Source organism: Cottoperca gobio, chromosome 7 (assembly GCF_900634415.1).
Source record: "Cottoperca gobio chromosome 7, fCotGob3.1, whole genome shotgun sequence".
NCBI lineage: Eukaryota > Metazoa > Chordata > Actinopteri > Perciformes > Bovichtidae > Cottoperca > Cottoperca gobio.
The window spans coordinates 11,491,088-11,503,405 of record NC_041361.1 but is presented as its reverse complement, the minus strand read 5'-3'; positions in this window follow the sequence as shown (position 1 = coordinate 11,503,405).

Here is a 12,318-nt window from a genome sequence, read left to right as displayed (position 1 = left end):
GATCATACTGTAGCTCAATGTCTCACAGGTGCAACACTCTCACTGAATGTCCCCCTTGTGCTTTCTCACAGTCTGCATGAAGCCGTTTCTGTTACACATCCAGTATACACAGAGCAACATTAAAATTCATTTGGAGTTGTGTACCTGGCCACCTGACAAATGAAAGTCCAATATTTACTCTGCCTTTTAGCTCTGCACCAACTTCAGAGACAGCATAAGGCAGATAAGGTCCATGAGTTTATCAGAGATCTGCTGCTGAATATGGCCGTTGAAAACAGGGCTGATGACTCGAACATATGGTAAATGTGCAATAAAACAAAAACCATGAGCTAAAGGAGACTTAAAAGCTGCGTATCCTGCAGTGTTGGATGATAATTCTCTGTGGATTTATCATTACAACATGATTACATGATTACACTTGACATTTGATTAATTACAGTGATAATAAAATTCTATAAGCACAATTTAGCAGGGCTTCCAAAAGTGAGTATTTCTACTGTGGTACTGCTAGATGTAATGATCTGAATACTTATTCTTCTACTGAAGGTTATGATATACAGTAAGGTATCTTGTGAAAGCTGCTGGCATTTCCTGTTTTTTATGAAAAGGTTTAAAATAAATGCCTAGCACGCTATAAGGTTTAATGTCATCATCTGAAAACATGCATCTACTTTAAAATGTGAAGGAACGTAGTGTAAATGTACCATGGAAGAAATATTGGATATGAACTCTCACGATGATTGTTGCTAAAAGTGGAATTTTGATTGTTTTGATTCAGTTGTTCGCGACTCATTGAAAAGCAGACACCTTTCAAGGACAAGCACGCCATCTGTGGAAAGGTTTGTTGTGTTCCAGTGCACAAAACCACCACAGAATAAACTTTTGTTTTCCTTCCCACTCAAAATAACGGATGCCACAATGTCCAGAGACAGAATTCAGTAGTTGAAGGTACACATTGGCAGCCTATGCATCAGAAAATAGCAGCACAAGATCAAAAGAAAAATACTGACCGACAAACTTCTTGCAATTACTGAATTCTGTTTTAATGAGGCTGTTTGTGCTAAAAATGTGGTGATGCAAATCATTTTTGTAATTTCATCACATCTATTCCATGTGTTTTTTAACTGTGTTTACACAGGGTTTTGACTTAGACTATAGATCTTACTTTTTGACTTTGTATATCAACTTTTCCTATGTCTGATATTAGGCATTTCCTGTGATTAATTCCGTAACTGATCCGACCCTTTGAGGAACTAAGGAACTTTACCAACCGTAGGAACCAGGGATTCAATTTAGATCCTCTGCGATAATTTCAAGTGTGAAAAAAGTCTCTGTCCGGATGTAGTATTTATCACTATCCAGAGAAGAGTTGGCCCGTCACAGATTGTTGAAACACAGACCCTGCAGCAACTACTGTGTGTACCCTTTTCATAAAAAAAAGGGGGCACTCAGAGACCTCCACCTAGGCGTCAAGTGAAAAATAATGCATGACATGATTCGGATATGCTCCTAGAGTAATGGGTTCTTCCTAGGCCATGTTACACCTTTTCAAGTTCCAAGTTTCACAAAAATCAGAGCAGTAGTTTTACGGTAATTCGGCTGACCAACAGAAAAACAAACCAACAAACTGAACCGACAGCATGACCTCCTCGGCAAAGGTAAGAAAGTCACCAAGTTAACAACACTGGCAGCTCGTCTCTTCAGTCCTCCCTCCAAAGCTACTCTCCCAAAATGATCACTATAAACGTTAGTACTCACAGCTGTCAAGCCAGCAGCTTGTGGAAGACTCCGGTGAGTGCACGTCCAGAGTGCGTGCAGGCAGGTATACAGACAGGTAGGCAGGCAGGTATGTAGGCAGGTATGTAGGCAGGTATACAGACAGGTATGTAGGCAAGTATACAGACAGGTATGTAGGCAGGTATACAGGCAGGTATGTAGGCAGGTATACAGGCAGGTATGTAGGCAGGTATACAGACAGGTATGTAGGCAGGTATACAGACAGGTATGTAGGCAGGTATACAGGCAGGTATGTAGGCAGGTATACAGGCAGGTGTGTAGGCAGGTATACAGACAGGTAGGCATTCAGGTATACAGGCAGGTATGTAGGCAGGTATACAGGCAGGTATGTAGGCAGGTATACAGGCAGGTATGTAGGCAGGTATACAGGCAGGTATGTAGGCAGGTATACAGACAGGTAGGGAGGCAGGTATGTAGGCAGGTATACAGGCAGGTATGTAGGCAGGTATACAGGCAGGTATGTAGGCAGGTATACAGGCAGGTATGTAGGCAGGTATACAGACAGGTAGGGAGGCAGGTATGTAGGCAGGTATACAGGCAGGTAGGCAGGCAGGTCCTATTTCAGTCCTGAGACAACCACAGATACCCGATTTTATTTCTTCTTTTTTTTCACAGCATTTCATTTATTGATTGATGTCGGGATGTAAAGCGTATTTCACCAAAAATAACAAAAATGCTTCTAAAATACATAACCCTAACCCTAATTTTAACATGAAGCCAGAAGTGGATGCTTCTCTCCTGCAAGACTAAAACAACAGCTCCACTCTCATTCTTTCATGACATAAATCAACAATACCCCTGTGCCGGGATGGAAACACATTTGTCATTCTCCTTTTCAGATGATCCGATCACTTTATCAGCGCTGTGGTTTCTCCGAAGGCAAGGAAATAGGGAGCATTAAATCCCTCCGGCGCGGTGAGGTGCAAGTCATAATGAGGGAGCAGTGAGTGGATCTGCAGTCATACATGAAAGTACAGAGAGCAATTGAACTCAACAGAGAAGTGGTGTTGGTCCATCTCTCCTCAATTGCACTGTCCAACTGAGCTGCACTGATGTAAGGTGGTTGGAACTTCCTCGAGCATGCAGAGAAGAAGAGTGTGAGATTTCAGTTTGTTCATCTTCTATGTGACGGGGAAATAGTGCAGTGTGAGGTGTGATAGGACAGGGCTTCTTTATGTGAGTATGTGTGTATATGCATTACTGTTATGTGTGTACATGTGTGTGTATTAGCATCACTGTTGGTGGCTGACGGATCCGTTACACTGAATGAGCACCAGGAAATGTGATGTTGGCGGCCGCTCCACCATTCTCACTAAAACACTGGACCGTGGCAGTTTTCAGTGGTGGTGACAGGAAACGGCTGCGTTCACTTCCCGTCAGGGAGTTCATTATGTTGAGAACAAGCATCACAGCTCCGTAAAGTGAAGGTACAGAAGTACAGTGGAGATATTTCAGTGTTCTGGCTGAAACATGCTCTCAAATTCACAAACACAATCTTCTTTATGTTGTGAATGTCTGATAATAAAGTTGAGAATTACAGTCACAGGTAGAGTTGCAGTTATGTAAGTAGGCAGCTCAGTATCACAGATTTGGTTCTCTGTGGTTTAGAATGCTGCACAGGTAATACGGGGTAATTCATTCAAATTGTTTTCCCTCTAAAAAGAAAGAAAACTGAAAGAAATTGTTGAATTTATTGAGAGCTGTCATGCATGCATGCATGAGTCATATAACCAGTCATGATTCCCAAGTGCATTGCAAGTGATAGAAGAAAAATAACTTGCACATTTTAATAAAAGAAAATAATACTGGGGGCTTTTTCTCATATCGTCTGACAGATCTGTTAGTCAGGCATCTGTGACAGCAGGGAGGACTCTGCTGTGTAGCAGGTTGGCTGCAACAGACATGTATGTTCTGTTCTGCCTCATATCCAAAACAAACTTTAACTTTGAACTCAGCTTGTTAGGCCATTTTATGCTGATAATATAAGCCAAAGTAATTTGTTGGTAGCAAAACCACAAGCTGTGAAATGCATCAGCTGTTGTAATTTCTGTTGTAATGATCATGGAGAGAGAAATGATTGCAGAAGAACAACTTAAAGCATCATTAAAAATTCTCACTTTGACTTACGAGGGATGAGCCGCTGTGATACCTAACCCGAGACAGCTGAACTCTTGCCTCACTATTTCTGATTATTTCTGAATCTTTTTTGTTCTCAGACTCTGAAGGGTTTGCATCTATTCTCTTTACAAACTACGTCAAAGTACAACTATCTCTAGGCTCCAGCAGCAAATGACATCACTTTACCATCTTTGTTTCACAATCGGTTTGCAGAGTGAGTAGATGGACCAGTCAATGCATCCACTTGCTCCATTTAAATGCCAAGCTGTAACAGACAGAAATGATCCCAAGAGAAGTCATTTAGGGCTCCTCCGCTGCATGAGACCACCTCCTTATGAATGCCAAGAGCCCATAAACTTGTTAGAAGCATAATCTGGAAAAGCGGAAGGTCCCTCACATCTGCGTGCCTCTCGTGGATAGCGTGGTGTTGCCACACGTCTCCTTGCTTCACTTCACAGGCAACTCATCATCCACCAGCAGCCTGACCTAGATCCAGCCATCCCTGTGCTCACGTCGTATACATATTCATAGGTCTCTCTTAATCATAAGACAGCCCTCTGAGCGGAAGGGAACACTCAACTCTCCAATTAGTTGTTATCTCCTGATGGTAGCTCATTGCGCTGCATTTGTCTTGCCTGCCACATGTTTTTGTCTCAGTGTGCCGCTGCAGGCGTTTTCATGCAGGTTCAAAGCTTGCTGTCATCTGTGGTCACTTATAAAATATAGGTTGTAGTAAGTTTTCTGAGACTCTTATTCTGCTACATAATGTTTGGTATACAGTAAAACATAAAGTAAACACATGATGCACGCTTGAAGCTGCCTGCTTAGTGGTTCCAAACCACACCTCATGATCCTGGCTGACTAAAATTTGTAGATACTGACTCAGAGAAATAAATCAAAAGTATGCTTATCGTGTTACTGTTATCCTCCAGACACAGACTCGTCTTTGATGCCAACTGTTTCCTGCAATACGAAAATAAGACACAGAGACTAAACCAAACCAGAATTCATAACAGGCTCTCTCTCCTCCTATTGTTCATAAAATGGCGGATTGCAGTGTCAGTTGTGATTGGAGGCTGATCACATTGGTAGCTCGTATCGATGCAAACCTAAGAACGCAGTGGATTCAGATGGCTGGTTGCATAACATATTTAAACCATCTCTTGTGAGCCCATTAAGTCTTTGTGATGTTGAGATACACTAACACAGTTGCCTCTGCAACTAGGACGCATCTTCCCTGTCTGGTAAAGCTATCTTTCAAATGCCACATCTACAGATTTCTGTTAGAGGTTTGTAGTTTCAAACCAAAAGGCGAAATAACCGAGTTCTGCCACTTGAGCCACGGACGACCTTATAGAACTGTTCAACTCCAAGAAATTACATTCATATTGGACGATTCTACACCTCCATGTTCAATGCTGACTTTAAGATATTGTAGAAAGGGAGAATTGTAAAAGGTTGGCATTGAGCAGAAAAACAAACAAAAATCTTCATCATTGACTATAATTTGGGTTTTTGCACAACCGTCCAATATTACCAGTCGTGTCTGCCGATAATGTTGAGTATTCCCTACCACCGGTAAATTGATTTGGACATGTTAAATTGGTTGATAGCCCTTTTAAATTGCAGGGTATTTTCAGCAGCTTTAGGAAGGTCAAGTCTGCTCTTCAATATGTTAATTCACAAGTATGAAATCCCTCCCAAGTAAGCTTTGGGCAACTGAGATCAGACTTCAAGAGTTATGAAGCTGAAGCCCCTCAGTGGTTAGAGAGGATGGAGACTAAAAATAGTCAAAAGACTCAGAAACATACCCAATCTACACACACAGAAAGAGCCACACTTTCTTCTCCAAAATAAGATGCAAATTAAAAGAGGGCTGTTCTTCTTCCAGTGTATAGTTTAAGAGAAACAGACATGTTGGAAGGTTTACTGAAAAAAAGACTTAATATCTTCAAAGGCTGAAAAATGTAAAAATGTCAGCAACACAAACGTTGACAGGTTCCTCCTTTGTTCTCCAGAAAGAATTCAAAAAGAAATGAATGATTGTTAACAAACACAGACATTTTTGTACTTGTGAGGACACTCTCCTACTGATGAACCCCCAGAGGATTATCAGTCCACTCTTAAATTCCCTTCAGCTCTATGGAGATTTATAGCCTTTCTATTCCGGCCTGTAACTTTACTTTTTTGGTTCATTCTCACCAGCGTTGTTTTCAGTCGCATCAGGACGCTACGACAGAACAGCTTGAATAACCCACTTTATGCTACCGGACCAGCAGGCAAAGCTTCAATCAACTGGAGAACATATTGTAGCATTCAGCAGCTGTACAGCTCAATATTTCCCCCAGGAGTTGGTGGAGACCAAAACCAAAGCTAAAGAGAAGAGTGGACTTTGCACAGAAACACCACTCCACATTTTATTGCTGCCCCATACCTGCCAGATTTATAAGTAAGCAACTGTTTGCACCATATCAAACTATGTCAATGTTGTGAACACAGCTGACTTAAACCTAATTATAATATTACATTTAAACTGATCCTTAAACCTCAAACAGCATTTTGAAGAAGTGAAGACCTGATAAAATCTTTCAATCTTTCAAGGTTTAAAACTCAAAGCGGTCCTCACAAAGATAAGTGTAGCACACGTTAGAACACCATCAACATCACAACTACATGACAAACCTAGTCCTCACACATGCCCTGGAAATAGTGAGCACTGGTTACAATCTCCAGCAATTGCAAACATGTTGTCACTCTTAAATATTTCTCACAAAGATAAATAAAATAAATAATAAATCACAAACACTTTCATTTATTCTTAGGAGCTAAATTACAAGAAGTTCCTTGCATGACCCGCAAAAGTCAAAATGTCCAACATCAACCAATAAAAGAAAATGTATTGAAATACCTCGGAGCAAGGGAGCCTGAGAAAAAATGATCATGTGTTCATCCACTGAATCCCAGGCCACAGCGTCATCTAAATGATCCAGTTCAGCTTCTTCATGCAACAGCAACACGCCCACTAATCATTCTACCTCAGGACGCATCTGAAGCAATTCAGTCTGAAACTCAGTGGCCCCACTTCTCATCTTAAAGTAAAGTAAGGATGATTTAGATGCCTAATAAAAACTGCTTTAGTGAGTTGCATCACCACCATGGGTGAGACAACTTCTAGGGACAGGAGAAGAAGTGAACTCCTCCCAAAGGATTTTGACCTCATCTATTTGTTCGACAAGCAGCCTAATCTTAAATGCTGCACCACTGCAGCCTCCTGCCCCTGCCAATGCCTGGAGCCATGAAAACATTTCCCTCCTACCCCTCATCAAAGTTTGCTTTCCAGCGTGGGCAGGAGGGACTTTCATCACAGTGTTTTCTCAAAGCTATATCCATGCAAATCATTGCATTTATCCCCTGTGCACTGTGTGCGGTATGGGTGGAAATGAATACACAGTCAGTGATATGTGAACGTTGCAGGATAAGACTCACAGCAAGCACAACCAATGGCTCACGGAGGAGAGATATCAGGATTCCTCCCACACAGAGATCAGGTGCAGGGGAGTACCGCTGCGCCGGAGCTGCAAAGGAGGACTACCATTACAGCACACATCCACAAATATTATCAAAAGGGATTTGCCAGCAAAGTCACAAAATATAAAGTGCCACTGTCCAGGTGCATGTGCTTAAATGCCACTGTGGTTGAGTGAGTGAGGACACAAGTTGCCGTCCTCCTCAGAGCATTAGCATGCGAGGGTGTGAACTCTGTCTCTGGAGTGGACCTGTACGTATGCGACAGTATGATTAATGTGACTCCACACCCTCTGCGTTATTCGACCCTTGTGGCGCTCACATCTAGATAATGAGGAAAGGCTGCTCGCCAGCTGAAGCAGCCCGCTCCATGTGCACATACCCTCCGGTGCCGCCATCACAGCCAGAGGATGCTCCGAGCAGGATTTGCCATTATGGTTTTCCTCATTACAGGAGCAGCGTGATTTTAGAAGTTGATGGGCTTTACGTTGTCACAGAGGCCCGGGGATGTCATTGCTGTCAGGGTAAAAAATAAAACAATCATCAGTGGTAAGTGCGGGTAGCCGTACAGGCCTGCTGTGGTGCCATTAACGCCAGCAGTCTTTAACCCTTCAAGCTATTCCTTACCACCGCACCACCAGCAGCTGCCACTTGACAATTTCCATAGAAAGGACAACTCGCTCGCCTCCACAATCTAATCACTCGACAGGTAATGCAGAAGAAGATTCGACTCATGTTGATTATATAACTGTTGTATTTGCTTATAATGCTTATGAATGTGAGATTCCTCACGCTAGACTCTTTTCTTTTGCTGTTGTGTTTCTGGTGCTTTGTTTTATTGTGCAAACGACTCGAGCATCTCAATCTCAAAGTGCAGGGACTCAGATATAGTAAACACTTTTCTGCAATCACACATTGTTTATGGTTTTCCTTTACGGGCAGAGTTAAACAGTCAATGCCTTTACCTTCTCTTCGTGTAAAGCCTCAGTACGTGTTTCTATGAGCAGATGACAAACAGACGGACAACCTGGAAGCACAAATTTAGGTTTGTGATTGAAATAAAACAGACAGCTGAACACTGAAGGCTTCAACTGGGTCAGCAGGTTCCTAATAAAGTTCTTAGATCCCTATTCATGCTTTCCAGTATTTTGCCGCAGTCACTGCTTTATGTGATGGAGCACCTCTGCTTTCCTTTGTGGGTAAAAGAGAAGCAGTTAATGGCTAAATGCTCGGCGGTGTGAAGTGATTTAAACTAAACTGGTTTTTCTTCCTGCGCCTCCATTACTGTAATAAATCAACTCAAAAGGGTAGTACAAACTGTAATTCCAGAGTAAAGAAATGTCTAATTGAGACAAAATACACTGAAGAAAAAGATAGCAGCACTAAATGTTATTCAATCTGAAATGTTGAGAGAATAGAAATGTTTTTGCATTCCCAGCAACCACGTCTGAAGCTCGATCCAGTCGCTCTCATCCCGGATTACTGTCCGTTTACATGAACGGGCATCATCACCAGTCGCTGTTTCATCAGTGCTTGATGCAAATAGTAAATCATCTGATCAGCTTTCTTCAAAAAGTGCGTGAAGAAGAGAGAGCATTTGAGTATTTGTGCGTTCACACTGGAACATTGAGTATATCAGCATGCTTTCTAAATGCACCTCACTTCTGAGTGTGCAGTTGAGGCACTTCTGTCCCACAGCGCAGTGCTCAAAGGAGGTGAAGGAGCAACTCACAGCTGCAGAGCATTAAAAACAAATTACAGACGGTTGTGAGAATATTTTAGGAAAACATTTAAATGTTCTTTTTAAAAGGACTAACATTTTGAGAAATAGGGTTCTTCATTTTCTTGGCAAGAGTTATGAGGATGAGATCGATATCATTCTTGTGTCTGTGCGGTAAATATAAAGCTGGAACCAGCAGCTGGTTGGATTAGTTTAGCTGGAAGCAGGGCATGGTGATGCCAGATTTGTTGGACATCAAGTGGACTAAACAAAGACTTTAACACGCCCACTCTAAATGTAGCCCAGTTGTTTTCAAATGTTCATCGGATGGGGTTTTTGGTTCATCCACATACTTCCTGTTATGTTCTGTGGCAGACTACGATAGTATTAGTCTAAGCAGGTGAGATGTTGAACTCAGCGCCCTGTCAATCTCACTAATATTAATCGGAGGGAAGGAGAGGCCAATTCATGGCCTCACTATACATTGGGGGAGAAACTGTCAAATTTATACAAAAAGTAGTCCAAATTATCACAAGCCGCCAAAAATGTTTTTTATTCAGCCAGTCACATAAAGGATAGTCCAATCTGGCAACACTGGCGGGAGAGTACAGCTGCCTGACTTCAAAGATAAGAAAATCTGCCTGGCAACATCCAAGTGAAAACAAAACTAGAGGGAGGAAAAAGTCCAGCAACTAACCTCCCATAAAACCACAACGTATCATTTCTACACAAATTAAACAAGATATGGGTTTTATATTTGGGACAGAGCCAGGCTAGCTGTACCCAGTCTTTATGCTGAGCTAAAATAACCGCCTGCTAGCTCTAGCATCATATTTAGCATAGGGACAATAGAGCGATATCGATCCTCTCATCCAACTCTCAGCCAGAAAAAGAGAATGAGCGCAGCAGCTTTTTAAAGCGTGAATATTTTGTCTTAGACGCTGAATACAATTATGGAATTGGAACATAGAGCCAGAGAGAGACATAGAGGACATGCTGTAAACTAAAACCCTTTTACAAAGCGAGGTGTGAACATGCAGAGGAAGAAGAGGGACATGGAGAGTGGGCTGAATTTGCAGTAGAAATCTTTCACAGTCCAATTAACAGTCTGAGTTTCCCCACAGCTCTGCACCGGTGCACCACATTTTCCGGTCAAGGAGGGGAAAACAAACGCCCTCACAGACACATGCACACATTACAAACCATAAACTGTTTCTGTGTGGCGGCTGCCCTCGCCTCTGTTTCAGGGCACTTGACAGACATATTGATGGCGACATTTCAAAAGGGCGCCGCACATCATGATTGAAATTATAGCCGTGTTTTCTTTAATCATTGGAGGGCGCCTCTGATAATATACATACGAGAGTGTACACACACAATAAAAGTTCAGAGCCTCAGGTCTTAGGAGGTTAAAAAAAGAAAAGAATAACGATGAGATTCCCCCCCCGAAGATAAATATGCCTCCTTGCCACACGTGTCCTTGCATACCTGCACCCCTGCCTGATATCTCATGCAGCGCGCGTGCAGCTCGGAAATTAAGCTGGTGTTGTTGCACTGGTAGCAGCTGTGTTGGTAGAGGCGGCTGCAGTGTTTTCACAGGGAATCATTCTGTCAGGAGGACTGAATGATGACCCCATCTCACACTTGTTATCAACATGTTCACACACAAACACACACACACACACACACACACACACACACACACACACACACACACACACACACACACACACACACACACACACACTGGGCTTCAATCCCAGAATCTGCAAGACATCCAAAGAATAAACACATGATTCACAACGAAAGACTGGGAGGGATGACTTAAAGTAAGTGTTTGTATAGGAAAAGCAATGTGATTAAAGATTGTGTGTATTAATATGATGGAGGATTCAGAAGCCTCTTCAAAGAACATCACACCACAAAGGATTTATAAAATACACTTAAGGTCCTTTTCAGCATCAAAAGATAACACACCCTGCACGACAAAAACAAACATTACAGGACTCTCAAAAGGTTTGTTTAATATTGACTTTGAAATAAATCTTCCTGTTTATTGCAGGTGTGTGTGTATGTATGTATACAATATAAACAGTGATGACAGGCTGTTTCTACACTGTTTTAGTGGAGGAATGGGAGGAGCACACTGTTAATCTATCCTCTGTGCATACATGCTAATAAGTGACCCGGCTCAATACACTTAATGGCATACTGCCCCCTCTTGGACAATCTCGGCTAATAAAAGATGTTTTCATACGAGAGAGAAAAACACTTTGTGTTTTCAGTGATGAGTTTGTCATTATTATTTTGCATTAAAGCAGAAAATCTGTGGTAGGAAGAAATTCTCATTAGTGTGACACCAAAAACACGTTCCAAGAGTTCCTCTGCAGATGCCTCAGTCATCCCAAATACTGTGATGCTAGGTTGCTGAGGGGGAGAAATCCCATTATGCTCTTTTCTCTTGGCTGAGCTCTGGATCTGCTGCCAAACCATGCCGATTCTAACAGAGGTGGGATGAAAGAAAAACTGGCCTCAGAGCCAGCTGGACAAGCATATATGAAGCTGCGGTGCTGTAATGAAGAGGGGGTGACATAAGTGCGAGGTCAAGCATCAGGGAGGGGAGGAGAATGTTTTGATTGTTGCTCTGAGAGGAGCACAAAAATGTGGATGCTCATCTCTTTTCTCTGGGCAGAGCCGCAGCAGCCATTCGAACACCTGCACTAAACTCACACAGCTCATTATCTTCAAACATTGTTGCTGCAGAGGAACAAAAGCCACAGTACAGTTGAGGGTGAAGGTTATTGATGCAACACGAGGGGGTGTTTAGAAGGATATGCACAAAGCTAGTGAGATTAAAACTATAGAAATGAAGGGATGGATACAAGACAGTTAGCCCTCCTGCATACTGAGCAGAGGAGATTATTAAACTGAATGCAAAGTAGAGGCGACTAACTAAACCTTTGGTCAGTCAGAACAGAAATCTGTGAGTTTAAAAGACGGTTAATATTGAGATGAAATGCTTCTTCATCTCTAATTGTCACTGGCATCTAAATCTACTGGAGTGCTTGTTTGTTATGAATCCAAAGCATATTTTACAAACACATGCAGACACTTTGATGGGAAGTAAGATGAGACACATAACATCAGGGAATAATATG